Source organism: Pelobates fuscus, chromosome 3, assembly GCF_036172605.1.
Source record: "Pelobates fuscus isolate aPelFus1 chromosome 3, aPelFus1.pri, whole genome shotgun sequence".
NCBI lineage: Eukaryota > Metazoa > Chordata > Amphibia > Anura > Pelobatidae > Pelobates > Pelobates fuscus.
Genome location: NC_086319.1, coordinates 268,611,114 through 268,630,726, shown reverse-complemented (window position 1 = coordinate 268,630,726; position 19,613 = coordinate 268,611,114).

Below are 19,613 nucleotides of genomic sequence, written 5' to 3'. Positions count from 1 at the left end.
AGATTTATTTTGGCAAATATCCATTTTACCTTGGGAAATTCGTGGTAGATAGAAATAAATCATGGGCTAGAAAATGATTTGCTTTTATTTTTGCACAGGTTAATTGTCTGCATTATTCGTGAGGTAACAATCCACCGTTGTGTATAAATTATTTATCTATGTAGGTGCCATGTTTTCGGAATGAATGTCCACATTTAAAAAAAAAAAGTGTGAATTCGTGTTTCTCGTTACAGCAAACAAAGACAATGGAAATAGTGTTTATCAGAGATGATTAACTCTTTCAAGCCTCCATATCAAACTATGTGAATGACATCATCAATGGAAGGATTATTCACTAAGCAGCGAAGTGTGTTGCATTGAAAACGTAATTCCGGTGGAAGTGGAAGTAGCTGGTCTAAGAAACCTCTCTATATCCCTGCTATAGTCACTGCTTGGCGTTTTACATTTCAGTTTTAAGTCATATCCATTTACTGGGAAGTGAATTAACCCTCGTGACAGATTTTCTGATTGAACCAATAATAATAACAACCAGTAATACAGACCATTAGCCTTAGAACAGTGTAGTAAGGAGCATGTAAGGAATATTAGTGATAAATTAACAAAACAAATTTGTAACAGGTATTGTATCTATAATATATATATAAAAAAATGCTTCAATACTAGTAGATTTCTGCAACACTTTGTAAGGCTAATGCCCAAGAAATACAAACAACGACAAAGAAAGTGGAGCAAAAACAAAATTGTCTGATAACCAGATAGGAGACTGTGATTGCCTCCCTCCTACACTCGGAGTACAACCCCCTAGCAAACATTGAAAAGAGTTGAAAGTAATTGGCAGCGGTCCTGCTGAGAAGGGGGATTGCAGTCCATCATTCACTCTTTGCGTGATCTCTGCAGCCCTCCTATCAAATACATCCCAGTTTGTGTGTCTGCATCTTATGTTCATTAACCCCCCCCCCCCCCCTTTTACAATGAACATGAACAAAACGTGACATAGTGACTTAGTATCAGTCTTAAAAAAAAAAAAAAGGCTCAAGTTCAGCCTTTATAAAGTGTAGCTGCAGGTGAGGTACAAACATTGGATACGCAATGTAGAAACAGACAGCATATTGCCAGATGCAACTTCAACAGGCAGAGGGGAAGCTGAAACAATTATAACAAGATTGAGAAAAAGATATGTAATATAATAATAATAAAATGAGCGCGCTTACATTATCAGGAAGCAAATCCCTTACAGCAGGGGTAGGCAACCATTGACACCCAGACTACATTTCTCTTGATGCTTTCCCAGGATTATGGCTTTAAGAGCACCCCAGGAGATGTAGTCCACAATATCTGAAGTACAGAAGCAGGGCTGATCCTAGGGTCTCTGAAGCCTGGGTGCTAGAATATTTATATATACAATGTTGCCCCTTTGCAAACATAACACTTTTAACCACACCTATTTTCTATTGAAACCACTCCACCTTTTTGGGCCCCCCAACATCACCAAGTAACATGTCACCCACTTCCTAAAGTGTCAACTTTGTCCCCAGAAAGCTTATCAATGCCATCTTTGTACTCAGCTTCCCAGTGCCATATCTGTCCCCATACAGCTTCCCAGTGCCATCTTTGTCCCAAAATAGCTAATCAGTGCCAACTTTGTGGCCATGTAGCTTATTAGTATCATCTTTGTGCCCAATAGCTTATCAGTGCCATTTTTGTGCTCAAATAGCTTATCAGTGCCAGAGCAGAACAAAAACCTAATCTTGGGATAGAGCATTGGCAGTAGGCTGTAGTGGGATAGTAACTGAGGATTTAGGGGTGTAGTAGGGTGCTAGGGGCTATACTGGGGGGCTAGGGACTGTACTAATGAGACAGAGACTGTAGTGAGAGGGTTAAGGGTTGCAGTGGAGTGTATGGGCTGTAATTGGGGGTTAGAAAATGTAGTGGGGGATAGGGGCTGTAGTAGTGGGTATATGGGCTGATTTGGGGGGATGGCTGCAATTTAGGGAAGGTGCTCTAGTGTGGGGGGATATGGGCTGCAATTTGGGGGAGAGAGGCTGTAGTGGGGAGGATAGGGATTGTAGTAAGGGCAGGAAATGTAGTAATGAAATAAGGTCTGTAATGGGGGGTAGGGGCTGTTGTAAGGTTCTGTAGTGGGGGCTAGGGACTGTAGTAGGGGGTTAGGGGCTGTAATATGGCATATGGGCTGCAATTAGGGGGATACGGGCTGAAGAAAATAACAGTAATTACATTTTCTCCCTGAGACTTAATGTTAATGCAATATGATATATCGAGTTATTGCATTCATTTGTGATAAATTGTGTGCGCTAGTAACTAAATTGCTCATAATCCAGAATTCATTGTCTTCTATAGAAATCATATTTGGACATGTTTGAAGCATTTTTCTTTGTTACACGTTGTATCACTGATTATGTTTCGATTGTATAGCTTGTTGTCAAAATAAGTTCTTTTTTTAAGTAATATAGGTATTGTATGTTATATTGTATTGGTTTACAAATTGAAGTTGAACTACAAGAATTTAGGGTCAGGGATAATATAGTATGTATCTCTTTAGATCAAAATTATAAATGAAAATATAAATAATATTTATATTAATATTCATATTAACAATAATTAATATTCTAATATTAATACAATTGTACATTTTTCATAAGTTTCACAACATATTTTTTATATTTTAATATTATCCCTACAGTGCCCATTTGAGAGATTTCACTGTGCTTCAAGATCCAAGGCAACTCCCAAGAGATGTCTTGGCATGCTTTTCTAGATCCTACTTTAAGGGCATAGTTATGCAAGCAGCCAGAAAAAAAAAATACATTCAGAGATAACTGTAAGGATATATAAATCTTCCAAGACCTGTAATTTGCAACAAGATCAGCAAGAATGAAATTCATAGATCAAACTTGAAATTTGAGGACATAAGGAGTCCATTATAAATGGGCATTCCGCACAGTGGCTGCCATTCCTTTTCTGATCCTAAGGCTTTACAAGAAAAATAAGTTCTTTGGAACATTATTGGAAAACAAAAGGGTCAAAATACTTAAAGGGACACTATAGTCACCAGAACAACTACAGCTTATTGAATTTGTTCTGGTGAGTAGAATCATTCCCTTCAGGCTTTTTGCTGTAAACACTGTCTTTTAAGAGAAAATGCAGTGTTTACATTACAGCCTAGTAATAACTTCACTGGCCACCCCTCAGATGGCTGTTAGAGATCCTTCCTGGGTCATGGCTGCCTAAAATGCATCCAAACATTCAGTATCTCCTCCCACTGCATGCAGACACTGAACTTTCCTCATAGAGATTCATTGATTCAATTCATCTCTATGAGGAGATGCTGATTGGCCAGGGCTGTGTTTGAATCATGCTGGCTCTGCCCCATATCTGCCTCCTTGTCAGTCTCAGCCAATCCTATGGGGAAGCACTGTGATTGCCTCAGAACACCACTTCTGATGATGTCAGCAGACTGCTTGTTTTTTTTTTTAGGCAAACTGCATGCAGATCTACAGCTTCTGGCTTGAATACAGTAAGATTTTGCTATATTTATGGAGGCATGAGGGGCCCAGGGGGGCTAGATGGTGGTTTTAACACTATAGGGTCAGGAATACATGTCTGTGTTCCTGACCCTATAGTGATCCTTTAATATATGTTTCTGGGTTGATGTGATATATATCTGTAATTATAACTAAAACTATTATTACTTATTATTTGCACTTACATTACAGCTAGATATGTGAGGATAATATCACTTAAAGTACTGATATCACTGTTACATATATATATATATATATATATATATATATGACGTTACCATTTAAAATATTGACACTATGGCTACCAAAAGGATTAAACACTTACTATATACTGTAGGGCGGTTATGATGTATATTTGATAGAGATGTCCCGAACAGTTCGCCGGGAACTGTTCGCCGGCGAACATAGCTTGTTTGCGGTCGCCGCGGCGGGCGAACATATGTGATGTTCGGTCCGCCCCCTATTCGTCATGGAGGTGGGAGCATCTGGGAGGGAGGGAGGGTCTGCTGCTGATTGGCTGGAATGTGTCTGCTGACTGTGAGGTACAGGGTCAAAGTTTACTCAATGATGACAAATAGGGGGCGGACCGAACATCGCATATGTTCGCCCGTCGCGGCGACCGCGAACAAGCTATGTTCGCCGGCGAATAGTTCCCGGCGAACTGTTCGGGACATCTCTAATATTTGACTATATTTGTATAAATTACTATTATTTCACTTATGTTAAAAATTTGGCAGTACTGTTTAAAATATCAATATATATTATTAGCACTAATATTTAACATTTTAGCCAAAATATGGGATGATAATATTTAAATGATTGATATAACTATTTCTCCCTGATTGTTTAAGTATATTGAACAAATTTTGTGATGTAAATTTTAAAAGATTGGAGGAAGGTCAAAGACAAAGTTGTAGAAGAATTTGTTTATATGAGATTCCTTTTCTTTCTCTATTTCCCTTTTCTCGAGCCCCCCTCCCCCCCCCCCCCCTCCCCTTTCTGCCTGACTCGCTCCTTTAGGCGACTGCATGGAGAGAGTTAAGAACATATCTTATTTTTTCAGCTTTGTTTTGATAAGAACGATTGATGTGGTATGTTTCCTATGGGTCATCTGGAGAGAGAGCCAGTAATCTTATAGAGGTGGGGAAAGTTTTGGACTTATGTAAATTAGATTAGTTACTTTTCATGTCAGGGGTCTAAATATACCACAAAAGATAGGATTCCTTTTTTTCCCACAAGTTGTGTCCTTAAGGGGTTAAGAAAACAAGACTATAATGTAAACACTATAAAAGATTGTATTCCTGGGCCTTAAAGTGGCCACACATCACATAATAAAGAATGGTCAGGAAAGATCCAAGTTCAGGGGTACAGAATGAGACAAAAACAAGGAGAAAAAAACAATAGGTGAAGGATTACAGAAACAGGGATAGTCAAGAACTAGCCAAAGTCAAAATATCAAAAGAATCACAAGATGTACTCACTCTCTAATAACCAACAAGTGTAAACCATGACAGGGCACCTATAAATGGCACTTTTGGGTTTAAATAACCGTAGGAATGTAATGATTGGACAAAACTGACCTTGTTCCCCCAAAACAACAATCGGATTCTCATCATTAACTAAATGTACAGGGGCAGGGCTATAAATATTCACAGAATTGTAGTTGCTGACGTTCTTCAGAATGCTATTCCAGCCAGGGGCTGCAGTGTATGTGGATGGAGCAACAATCCACCATGTGATAGGTATCTATGTGCAAATGTACAAAAATATGTCCTGCGCTCAAACTTCTACTACTCCCAGCTTTTATTATTATTATCATTATAATTATAGCACCAACAAATTCTGTAGCGCTTTACAGTGGGTCTGTAACCAGACAAGTTGGACGCACAGAAACAGAGGGGTTGAGGGCCCTGCTCAATGAGCTTACATGCTCATTGGGTAAAGTGACACAAAAGGTAAGGGAAGTATTAGAGAAGTAGATTGGTTGAGTAGTATTCAATGAAGACGTAGTGTGTTTTTTTTATTTTTAATGACAGTTGCAGGAGACCAATCACTTGGTATCCATTAACAGTTTATTGATTGATATGCTTCAATTATTAAATATATATAAAAAAAAATAAAAAATTAGAATTGGTCCACCATATCCCTGTTGATAATGGTTGTAATCAAATCTTGATTGTTAAGATTAATGATATTCTATACAAGTCTGTCAATATTTATGCCTCAAATCAGTCCCCATTAGGCTTTATGGAGAAATTATATAATAAGATCAAATCATTAACTTGTGGTAGACTACGTATTGGAGGCGATTTTAACTGTGTGGTGACTGGGAATATACTTTTTTCCCTTGTGTATATGAATCTTATTCTCGTATCGATTCTTTTCTGACAACTTCGAATCATTTGAAATCTATAATTAAAACAGAGATTGGTTAAATTACTTGGACTGATTTCGCCACAGTTTGTTCCTGAAATTTTGAATAATAAGGAGTTTAGACTGACAAGATGGAGACTTAATGAAAGCTTATTGAATTCTATTTCTAATTTGGACTATTTAAATATGGAAGCTCAGAAATGTATTGATATCAATGACAATGTATAATTTCATCTTCAGTGTTGCGGAGCTCAGTACGCCAGTTGAGTACCTCCGTCTGTAGTTCCCTCTAGTTGGAGAATATCACACTGTAGTTATTAAAGCTCATCCCCAAACACTAGACGACGCATAGTGAATAGTACAAAAACAGTTTATGGTCATTAAATGCACATATTCATAAGGACAAGAACAACAGGGAGTCATTAACTTGGACAATGGGTTACAGCCGGGTGCCTCTGTGCCTGGGAGATAAATCGATTATATGCTGCTGATTTTATTAAATCCCTAGACATCAGGGCGCCGTACAATAAAACATGAAAAATCATAACTTGTATTAAACATATATATATAATTTAGGCATCCCGGACAGGGCCTACTCTCCAAAGCAATGTGTCCAAAAAGCACCTGGATCGGATGTACCTAGCCTGAGAAACTGTTCAGTTAATTTGAATCAGGCTGAAGTTATATCCTGATTAGGCTCAGAGTTCCAGAATGTCACAGCTAAGTGCCGGTCTCTGAAAATGTGTGTTCCTGGCAGAGGAAAACTAGACTCTCCTTGGCTGTCGGTGATCAATTGTGGCTCCCTTACAAAACATGCTCTCCTGGGTGTTAAAATAAAATTGCAGGAGCAGTCGTTATTTTCCCCAGAAAGCTGCCTAGGGCCAAGCCAAAGAAGAGTTCCATGAGAGTGGTGCCTGGTCCCACTCGAGGGGTTGCGGTCCCAGGGGTTGCAGAAGGAGTGCTCAGCATTGTAAGGGCAGGGAATGCCTTTTGACACCCCTTCTTTATATTCTGCCAACTGAACCTTTACCAATTTCCATTAGACATAATGTTGAGATTCAAGGAAATCAAGCTGGGAAGAGGATGCATAAAATAGGTCTTTATGCAGATGACATACTCCTATCTGTGTCAAATGCAGTTAAATCAATTCACTCATTATTATTGACACCTTTAGTAAATATTCAAATGATAAAATTGACATTAATAAATCTCAAATTTTGTCTAAGCATTTATAAAATGAAGATCTTATGATACTAAATATCCTCTAGGTTCGCACCTGCTGAATTCATCGCTCAGCCACTACTTTGTACTCCTTGTATTAATTTGGGTGCTGCCTGCTCGTATGGCGTGTTTTTATATAGTTTAAATTCACATGACGTCACATCCGCACTTAAAGTGTTAAAGTGACCACGACATCTTGGTGACCACATTTTTGTACGTATTGGAGTTGCAGAGATGATGTAAACTAATCACAACATATGTAAGCCTATATAATTCTTATTAGGGCCTTATTGCCTTATGCAGTGCTCTATCATGTTTTCTGTCTTGGTATGTAAAATATATATTAATATAAGATAGAAGAAAACGTTTATATCTCCAGAAATAATATATAGAAATTTGAAGCTTTATGGCTCCCTTGGAAAAATTATGTTACTACTAATGACTCTTCCATGACGTAAGACCACTTGCTGATCTGGAATCTCACCACTAGGACCACCAGGGATTCTCCAACGGACCACCAGTGATTGCAGTAAATATCCCCCCTCCCTCAGCAAAGGTAAGAAGGGAGGGGGATATCAAATTATTTATTTTAATACAAAGAAAACATATATATTTATTTATATGCCCCCAACCCCCAAAAACTCCCCACAATCTGCCCCCCAATACACACCCACATACTTCCCCCAATACACACACACACACACACTGTGCCCCAATACACACACATTATCCTTAAATACAGACACACTGCTCACCAATACACACACACACACTGCTCCCCAATACCCACACACTGCTCCCCAATACACACACAACACTGCCCCCCAATATTTACACACACTGCTCCCAATACACACACACTGCCCCAATACACACACACACCCTCCCTAAATACACACACAAACATACACACACCCTACCCCAATACAAACACACTGTCCCAATACACACACACACACACACACTGACCCCCAATACACACACACACTGCCCTCAATGCACACACACTGCCCCTCAATACACCCACATTGTCCCCAATACACACACTGTTCCCCAACACACACACACTGCTCTCCAATACACACACAACATTGTCACCCAATACTGACACACACACCCTGCTCCCAATACACACACACACAAACACACACACACACACTGCCCCCAATACACACACACTGCTCCCAATGCACACACATACTGCCCCAATACACACACTCACACTGCACCCCAATATACACACACACATACACTGCCCCAATACACACACTGCTCCAATACACACACACTGCCCTCAATACACAAACACTCCCCCAAAACACACACACACTGCACCCTCACGCACACTACCCCCCACTACACACACACACACTGCTCCCGAATATACACACATACACCCTCCATCAATACACACACACACACACACTGCCCCAATACACACACACACACACACACACTGCCCTCAATACACACACACTGCCCCAATACACACACACTGCCCCCACTACACACACACACTGCTACCCAATACACACACACACACACACTGCCCCAACACACACACACTTCTCCCCAATACACACACACTGCTCCCCAATACACACAGAACACTGCTCCAATACACACACACACTGCCCCAATACACACACATACTGCCCCAATACACACACACCACTGCCCCAATACACACACACCACTGCCCCCAATACACACACACCACTGCCCCAATACACACACTGCACCTCTCACACTCACTGTCCCCAATAAACACACACACACTGCCCCAATACACACATAGCACTCCCCCAGTACATACACAAACACACTCCCCCAGTACATACACAAACACACTGCCCCAATACACACACACTGCCCCAATACACACACACTGCACCCCTCACATACACACTACTGCCCCTATTCCCTACTACTGTCCCTATTCCCTGCTAGGACACCAGTGCACTCCTGGCACCATAACCACTACAGAGAGCTGTAGTGATTGTTGTGCCTGGATTGTTTCTATAAATAATTTACCAGTGCCCCTCCCGAGATTAGGTTCTGGATCCGCCTGTGCTTAAGACAATGCCTGCATGCTTACCTACCTGCCTATTTATTAGAATTATTTTTTTTTTTTTTTTTTTTTTAATGCTTGCTCTCCTCCGGTGACTTCAAATACGTGTGTGTATGAATGTAGTTTGATTGGGTTTTTAGAGTAGTTTGTGAATTACTATTTATTTGAACTCATGTGGGGTACTGAATAACTTTTTACAAAAAACGTGTAAGCTTTACTTATGCTTATTGTACCACTTGTGAAACATGTACAATTTGATATTGCTTTAAAACTTAATTAGATCTAATTAAAAGAGAGAAAAACAACAACTTTGTGATAACCAGAAAAGAGAAATGTTTCTCTGTTTGTTTATGCATCTCACGCTCAATTACCCTTCTCCCCCTTTGTAATGAAAATAAGCAAAAAGTTACATAGTGGCATAGTAGTTAGTCTAAAAACTCCAACTCCATCAACTCCATCAAATTCAACCTTTCTACAGTATGGCTGCAAGTGAGGTACAAAAATTGGATACCAAGAACTAGAAAACACAGGGCGCCACAATCACTATATCGGCAATATTAAATAGGGGTAAAAAAGGAATATAGATAATAAGGTAAAAAATAGCAAGAGTTTATTAATAACAAAATATTCACAGCATAATACATGTACAATACATCAAAAATAAATATAAAAAGGCCACAATAGGCCAAAGACCCTTAGGTACAGCAGCTTAACAATATTGCACAAACAGTATAAAAACCAGCATATATGTAAATAAAACCGCTAATACCAAAGTGCAGGGTCACAGGATATGCTCAATGCGTTTCGTCTTGCGACTTCCTCAGGAAGTGGGATTAGCGGTTTTATTTACATATATGCTGGTTTTTATACTGTTTGTGCAATATTTGGCCTTTGGCTTATTGTATACTGAGTTTGAAAGTGACTGACTTTGTGCACTTTTACTTCTGTTTTTACTTGCACTTTGGCACTTGCACCTTTTTCATACAGTCCAATACTATGTTGTGTTAAGCTGCTGTACCTAAGGGTCTTTGGCCTATTGTGGCCTTTTTATATTTATTTTTGATGTATTGCACATGTATTATGCTGTGAGTGTGTATATTTTGTTATTAATAACTCTTGCTATTTTTTACCTTATTATCTATATTCCTTTTTTACCCCTATTTAATATGGCCGATATAGTGATTGTGGCGCCCTGTGTTTTCTAGTTCTTGGTGTTTACATTTGTGGTTGGAGTGACCTCTACACAGAGGCTTGCCTGCACTCAGTTCTCACTGCTCTTCACCCACCTTTCACTTTATTTATTTATCTTTTACAAAAATTGGATATGCAATGTAGAGACAAGCTGAAGAGGCTGAGGGGGGCTGTGTTGAGAAACAATACGCAATATAATAATGATAACATGAGCATGCTTATATTATCATGACACATATGACTTACGGCAGGGGTTGGCAACCATTGCACGCCAGATGTTGTGAACTACATTTCTCTTTATGCTTTACCAGCATTATGGCTCTAAGAGCATCCTGGGAGATGTAGTCCACAACATCTGGAGTGCAGAAGGTTGCCTAGCCCTGCATTATACCTTGTGACTTAGATGGACACTACAAGCACCATTACAACTTCAGCATACCGTATTGATTAAATTGAAAATCTGTCGTCAAATTTCCAGTCTAAAGCGCTTCCAAAAATGCGTGGGTTTATTGAGATTTAGGAATTAATATAAAATAAAAAATCGCGTTTTAGGGCAGGATTACCGAATTTTCCGGTGTATAAGACGATTTTTTAACCCAGGAAAATCTTATACGCCGGGTGCTTCCATCGCCGGCCCTTTTAATGCTGCAGCCGCCTGAGCACTCTATAGAGAACCTCAGGCGGCTGCAGCACTGCCTCTCTTCTCACCTACCCTTCCTTGTGTAGCGTGGCCGAGCTCCTCTTCCTCCTGTCTGTCCGGCCGGGTACCGCACGGTTAAGGAGATTCAGTTTCCTGTTCCCGGCTGGACTGAAAGGAAGTGAGCACAGACTGACAGGAGGAAGAGGAGCTCGACCACGCTGCACAAGGAAGGGGAGGTGAGAAGAACATAGGGAGGGTTGGGGGGGAGGGGAGTTCTCATTTTACACTCATAGGGTATTTTTTGCTAATTTTATTTTCCATGTAAGTTATTAACCTGGGCTAGAATAAATTTAAGAAAGAAACATGACTTGCCATTGCTAGTAAGCTCACAAACAAATACAGATAACAGGGTATAACATTGCAAGCAGTGGCGGATCCAGAAGCTAATCTCGGGAGGGGCACTGGCAGATTATTTTAAGAAACAATCCAGGCACAATAACCACTACAGCTCTCTGTAGTGGTTTTGGTGCCAGGAGTTGCTGTGGCGCCCTCCCAGAGTAAGTAGTCAAACCGTTTAAAAAAACGTTTGATAACTTACCCAGGTCTGCCGGGATAGGGGTTGTAGTGTGTATGTGTTTGAGGGGTGCAGTGTGTGTGAGGGTCGCAGTATGTGTATGGAAGGGTAGTGCGTTTGTGAGAGGAGTGCAGTGTATGTATGGGGTAGCAATTTGTATATTGGGAGCAGTGTGTGTATTGGGAGCAGTGTGTTTGTGTGTGAGTTGCGCAGTGTGTTTTTGTGTGAGGGGTGCTGTGTGTATGGGGGGCAGTGAGTGTATTGGGGGCTATGTGTGTATTGGGGGCTATGTGTAAGGGGGGGCTGTGTGTGTGTAAGGGGGGCTGTGTATGTAAGAGGGGGGCTGTGTGTGTGTGTAAGGGGGGGCTGTGTGTGTGTGTAAGGGGGGGGGCTGTGTGTGTGTAAGGGGGCTGTGTATGTAAGGGGGCTGTGTATGTAAGAGGGGGGCTGTGTATGTAAGAGGGGGGTTGTGTATGTAAGGGGGGGTTGTGTATGTAAGGGGGGGGCTGTGTGTGTAAGGGGGGCTGTGTGTGTAAGGGGGGACTGTGTGTGTAAGGGGGGCTGTGTATGTAAGGGGGGCTGTGTGTGTAAGAGGGGGGCTGTGTATGTAAGAGGGGGGCTGTGTATGTAAGGGGGGCTGTGTATATAAGGGGGGGGGGCTGTGTATATAAGGGGGGACTGTGTAAGTAAGGGGGGCTGTGTGTGTAAGAGGGAGGCTGTGTATGTAAGAGGGGGGCTGTGTGTGTAAGAGGGGGAGTGTGTGTGTGTAAAAGGGGGCTGTATATTTGTGTGTAAGGGGGTGTGTGTATGTAAGGGGGGCTGTGTATATAAGGGGGGGCTGTGTATGTAAGGGGGGGCTGTGTATGTAAGGGGGGCTGTGTATGTAAGGGGGGCTGTGTATGTAAGAGGGGGGCTGTGTATGTAAGAGGGGGGCTGTGTATGTAAGAGGGGGGGCTGTGTATGTAAGAGGGAGGCTGTGTGTGTAAGAGGGGGGCTGTATATTTGTGTGTAAGGGGGGGCTGTATATTTGTGTGTAAGGGGGGGCTGTATATTTGTGTGTAAGGGGGGGCTGTATATTTGTGTGTAAGGGGGGGCTGTATATTTGTGTGTAAGGGGGGGCTGTGTGTGGTGCAGTGTGTAGGGGGGCAGATTAAATATATATTTTTTTAATTATTAAATAACTAACTAAATATAGCTAATGTCCCCCCTCCCTTCTTACCTTTGCTGAGGGAGGGGGAGACATTGCTTTCTCTTCCATTCCCTGGTGGTTCTAGTGGGGGAGTGAACTCTAACCTGCAGCTCAGGCTAGAGTTCACTCTCGCGAGAACGGAGCGTTGCCATGGTAACGCTCAATGCTCGCGAGAGGAGAACCCGGCGGAGCTGTAGGTAAGAGCTCCCCCGGGTTCTCTCTCTCACTCCCTCCCCTGCCGGCCGCCCAGCAATCTGCCTGTGGGCCGGGGAGGGAGATCACTGATCTCCCCTCCGGTACGTGAAGGCAATCAGCAGGGCTGGTGCTTGGATAGCACCAGCCTTGCATGGGCCGGCATGGGAGAGCCTCGGGCAGCAATATTTTCTCGGGGGGGGCAATTGCCCCGTTGCCCCCCCCCTGGATCCGCCAATGATTGCAAGGTATCAGAAATAGGGCAATCATTATCTTTGACCTCTTGATAAAGGTACCTATGTTTTATTTCAACAAGCTGAGGCACACAATCAAAACACTGGCTCTCTCCATAGGGGTAAGGCTGCATTTTTAGGAAAGATTAGAAAAAAACAAAAAACAGCTGTAATATAAGGACATCAAACAGGTAACATACCAGCAGAACTTTTTAAAACCTGTTATGCTATATTTTGTAAGAGTGCATGACATGGATCCAGGTTGTAAAATAATGATAACAGGATCCATAGTGAGGCTGAGCTTTCTTTGGATTGTGAAGTGTAACACACTTTTGGTATTCCCAATTCAGTTTGTACCCGCCATTATAACCACTGCAACCTAGCATAGTTCTCTCTTAATGGGGTAAACGGAATTACAATAGTTTGTCCTTTTACTAGGGACCCCAGCTGACCGAGGGGTAGTCTTATACGGCGAGTATATCCCAAACTCTATATTTTAACTGGAAAAGTTAGGGGTCGTCTTATACGTCCAGTCGTCTTATACGCCGGAAAATACGGTAGTTGAATTGCTGTTTTTTGTATGCATCAATTAAAATAGTGATTTATTAATATAAAAATGTGTGGATTTATATATTTTTTTCAGGTTTAGTCAGCCACTAGATTGGAGTTATATTCCTCATAAATTGTGCAGTAAATGGTTGTCACCATGCTATTACATTAGATGTATATTTTAACTCCGAGTCGCCTTACACAATATCTCACTGATAATGATAGGTGTTAAAGTCCAGCAAGGGGCGGATAACTTGAATAGCTGCATATATCAATGTATACTGTCACTGTTAGTTCTGAGCTAGTGTTGTCTGTGTGACCACAGGGAGAAACTGTGCTGTATGCCCTAGTCGTCTGGGGTTAGCATGCTGTGCATGGGGTTAGCACTAACGTTGCCCAAAACTAATATTTCTAGCCAGAAATGGAGCATATTTGCAGGCTAACTAACAGTCCAGGCAGGTGGCCCTACACGCAGAAAAAATATATAGTTTTCATCTTTGGAATGAAATGTTTGTGAAATAGTAGGCTATATGGGCATAGTCTTTGCACCATAACCACTTTAGTAAGATTAAGTTGTTATAGTTGTTAGAGTGTCCCTTCAAGGTGCAAAGACCCGACTTATGCATTCTCCCATTTTAAAATGTCTTGATATATTCACAAATATTTCGTTTCTTAACTGTATCTACCAGCTTGCCAATCGTTTGTGTACCTTTCCATTTGACTGAACAGCATTCAGTGGCAAACCAGGAAGTAAATGTAAAAAAATCCAGTTCGGCAGCTAAAGAAAGATAAGTTTTGTAGTGTACATTTCATTTGTTTTTTCAAATTTTGAATATAAATATTTTTTTAAATATAAGGAAAGTAAACGCATGTAACAAGAATTTAATTCCTCCACCCCCTTATAGAGCATTATGGGGACCAGTAGCTCTATAATTACTGACCCCCTCCTCTGTCTGTTTTAGTTGCTTGGGAGAAGTGAGGTGTCTCTTATTTGGGATGGGATACTTTGAGATGACATTTTGTGGTGGTGACTGGGGGGAGTTGTGAGACATATCTATATTTTGGCTAATGGTTGCAAATGGATGTTAAGGTTGGGGTTCAGGGGGGTTACAGATATTAGAATTTACAGATATAGTGTCACAGGTAACTAGGATAATGTTTAGGTATGGGGTAAATGCATTGGGTTAAATGGTTTCTCCAAAGCTTTAATTTTTTTGTTTTTTTTAAACCTTATACTTCCCTATTGCACAGAATTAACATTTGGCAGCCCAGAAGAGAGTTCCAGGCTGCCTAAGTCACACATGCCGGGGATGTAACTAGCACCCGGGACAAAAGTTCGGAAATCTCTGTTCGTGCAATGTTTCAAGCTGAAAGACTGCACATTCATATTGCTTCCTCCATGACCATGTCTAAAAAACAGAAGTGAGCATGCAGGTTGGACTAAACTTTTAATGTCAGGGATTAAGGATTATTTAGTAATTTAGAGACATATGCTGTATTACAAAATATTATGGTTAGGATTAGAAATAACAACATGACTTTTAGAATCTTTTTCTCCTTATTAATACAGAATTATATGATTTGGTCCATATCTCGGCTCAAATAGACTGTACATTCTCTACTTTACAGTAAATTTCAGCTACAAAATGTAATTAGAATAAAGATCTAATTTTCTTTTAATAACATACCTATGGGCTTTGTAGGTCACAAGGAGATGATTAATTACCTGACCTACTTTACACAAATCATTAAATAATTAAAAATGCATCCTACAAATTGGAGTGTTCTACAGGACTTCATCATACTTTATAACTGAAAACTGAGTGCCAGTGATGAGTAAATCTAAAAACTAGAAGAGTTAATTCCATTTTATTTATTTAAAGGGACAGTTAAGTCACCAAAAAAACTTTAGCTTAATGGAGCAGTTTTGGTTGTAGACATGCCTATGCAGTCTCACTGCTAATTTCTCTGTTATTTAGGAGTTAAATAAATTTCTTTATGAACCCTAGTCACACCTCCCTACATGTGATTTACACAGCCTTCCTGAATACGTCACGTAACGAGTCATCTAATGATTGAACTTCCTTTATTGCAAATTCTGCTTAGTTTACAATTTTAAATCTCCTGCTCTGTTAATAGCTTGGAAAACACTGTATGAGATTAAAGTTCACTTTAGAGCTGAAAGAACACTTCAAGTACCTTAACCTCTACAGCTCACTGTAGTGGTTATGTTGTGAGGGGTTCCAAGGTGCCTATCATTGTAAGTAATCAACATTTTTGAATAGATTGACTTCTTATCTGGGGTCCACTAGGTGCCACTCCATACCTCCACTACTAAGGCCAGAGAGCTTGAAGTTTCTAAGTTCCTGTGCTACGCCTTGCTGTGGTTGATAACTCCCATTTCTATGAACTGGAGGGCCTAGCTCAGGAGACCAAATGGAAGCTCTTGCTTAGGAACATCAAGCTGTCCAGAGTTAGTAGTGGAGAAAGGTAGCGGCACCCAGAGCACCCCAGGTTAGAAGGCAAACCATTCAAAAATGATTTGTCTGTTTATAATGATGGGATGTCAGGGCACTCCTGGTACCATAACCACTACAACAAGCTGCAGTAGTTATGGTGTTTGGAGAATCCTATAAAATGTTCAATAAGTAACGCATAGATGCAATTATTGACTATAGGATGGAACAGAATTGGGCCTCACTACATCACACAGCTGCAAAGGAGTGAATCACGTCAGCACACTTGAGCTCCAAGAATCACTTACAGATGTGAGTATGTGTTTAATCTTCACCTTATAAGGACTTTCTCAAGTGCAACCAGACACCAAAGAAAAAAAAAAACTAGGACAGTGGCCCAAACTCCTGCCTATCCTGTATTATATGGGACTGTTGGGAAATATGAGCCATGTTGAGATTTTCTATTTAAAAGTTCACTGACAATCCAACTGCCAAGATTACACTAAAATGAACAAGTTCATCTTAAATTTTCAACTCAGCAAATTTTCCAGTGTAGCCTTCCATTTACAATTTGGTAGCCATTTATCACCACAGTTCTATGCTTAGGTAAGCCCATAAGTCAGGGTTGTGTAACTGTGTCCCCGACATTGTTGTGCCTTAGCCCCTATAATTCTTGGTCAGTCATAGGCAGACGGCATTATGGGAGTCGTAGAGCAGTAACATCTGAAGGGAGGTGGCAGTTCAACACTATTGCCCTAGGTGTTAGAAGTGCTATCTGGATTAGCCAAAGAGCCCCTGCCTGCATGTTTATGCAATGCAGTTGACTTGACTTGATTGTATACAATTCTTCCTGTAAAGATCGCTTAGCAGATAATATTCTGAACAAGCTGCATCTTGAAAGAAATTCTTCACTTTTACTGAAAGAAAATCTGTAAAAGCATTAACATATCTAAGGCAAGACTTTTCATCCTCACATCCCAAAAGTACACAAATGCTCCCAAAACAGAAGGCCATTGATAGACAAATGATCACACAAGTCATTATCTTTCCTATTTAACCTAAGGGGATACAGTATGCAGTAAGGTAAGGTTGGAGAGCTAATATCTCTGGAAGTCATTATGTGACACATACTATACCAGGGGTATACCTTTTAGTAGTACTGTGCCAAAACAAGATTGTGAAGCCTGTTGGCATTCTGAGCTTCCGTTTTGTGCTTGTGTTACTTACGGCTACTGCAGTTGCTTTTTTAGCATTGTACTTGTGCGTATGTAGGCTGTTATAATGTTTATGTTTATGAGTAGTTAGTGGAATTGTGCGTGATACTTATGAATGTGCGCTGTGTATGGGGGTTGCTTGTGGAATTTGTATTTGGTGTGTATGTGTGGGGCTGCTTGGGGTATTACATGTGAGAGGTTGCTTGTATGTGGATTGTCTGTGGTGTTGTGGTTGTGCTAATTGGGTTTGTGTGTGGGCTATTGGTATTATTTTATGGGGGGGAGGGGACTTATTCTGCAACTCTGTATATCTAGCATTGTGGGTGGCTTCCCTAGTGTCCAGTGGGGGACAGGCTGGCCAGGTATAGGTCCCTTCCTCTAAGCGCTGCAATGCATAAATTGGGGATTGCCCCTCACCACTCAGTTTGCACTAAGGACTCCTGACAGGCCAGATTCCCCCCGAGGTTGTAAGTGGCATTAATCTACTTATTTTTTTTCAGGTCCTGCTAGTCCTAACAGGTATTTATTCATGGTGTCACCATCTTGGAAACAACAAAATGTGTACCTTCTCTTTTTCCCTTACTAAAATACTAGGGAAAGTGTTTCATGTTAGTCTATGACTTCTTACCCTTAGTTGTTGAAATTAGCAGTTTAGGCCAGTATTTACTTTGCAAAGAATATATATATATAGACAATAAAGCTACAAATTTCTTAATCCTAACACAGATTCAGTCATGAAATAAAAATATGAAATGTAGAGATAAATATTTATTATTTTTCTGTGATTATTCATTTAGTCTAGTAATATTCTAGGTCGGGGGGACTTGTCTCAATATCCTTCAGATAATGAAATGTGCAGGCAAAACACTTTGAACAGACAGCTGTTAAAATGGTGAACAATATGGCTGCATACACACTATACTTCGTAAATAAAGGCTTGACAAATCCCAGGAGCCTAGTCGTCATGGTGCCCTAAAATGTCAGCAGGAACCCAGGTTTATATCTGCAGTTAAGGGCCATTTTAAAATCTACAGCAGAAGTTACTACAGCCCAATATAATTATAATGCCATGACAATACTGATTAGCTTATACACTTTGCAGTACCTTTTTTAAGTCACCCAATTCTCTGTCTACTCATTATTAGATGATACAGTGTTAATACAAAGTAACGCAGGACATTGTGGACTACACCTCCCAGAACAAGCAAGGTGACTTTCAGACGCCAGAACTGCCAATATCTGGGAACCATATGTTAATCCTGCTTATTGTATTGATAGTGATGAAAAGGACCCACATTTAAATGCCTGCTGTTTTTATTAAGTGTAATAAAGTTGTTTATCTTTATGCTTGGCTGCCCATCGAATTTATCAGGAAAATAGATCCTGGGTAGACTATAACACAGTGAACAAGCGCAAATAGCATGAGCAGTCTCTTTACCTGCTTATTGTTTGTGAGTGCTATAATATACTTCTTTTTAAATACATAATTGTTTTGCAATATTACACTATCTGCCTTTTATGTATTCTTCTTTACATGTGGAAAATCAACTCTCTGTCATCAAAGTTTGTGAGTGAAATATCAAATTCTATTTGCACATTGATTTTATTACGACATTGATTGTAAGTATTATATTGATTTACAGAGAATATATAATGCACTTTTGATATTTATGCACTTTAATGTGGAATGTTGCAATAATATTTACACAAGTTTTGAAGTGTATTTGCACAAATATTGGTTTCTTGCACAAGTAATTACAGGTTTATCTTGAGCACAAGCACTTTGTTGCATTGAAATATTTCACTTGCAATACACAAGAGTTTTTTGTGAGCACAATCTTAAAGGCACACTTTATATTTGTTTTTTTTTCTGTCTAATTAAGTGTTGTAGAGCTAATACACTAATAAGGTGCTGCTAATACAAGCAGTTTTTTTTTAGAAAGTTGTAATAGTAATCTATTTAGCGCCATCCACAGCTTGTCCTATTGTTTTTTTGGTATCTATGGGGAGCGAGAGCTACAAGAAATTAGAGTGAGGAGCTTGGAAGGTTTGATCAGAAGTCACAGAGTTAACCTCCGCCTCCCACAATTTTGACACCTGCAGGTTTTACTCCCACTTGGCCGTGAGTATGACTCTTTAGGTTTATCCCTCTGTTTATATGTGCTCAG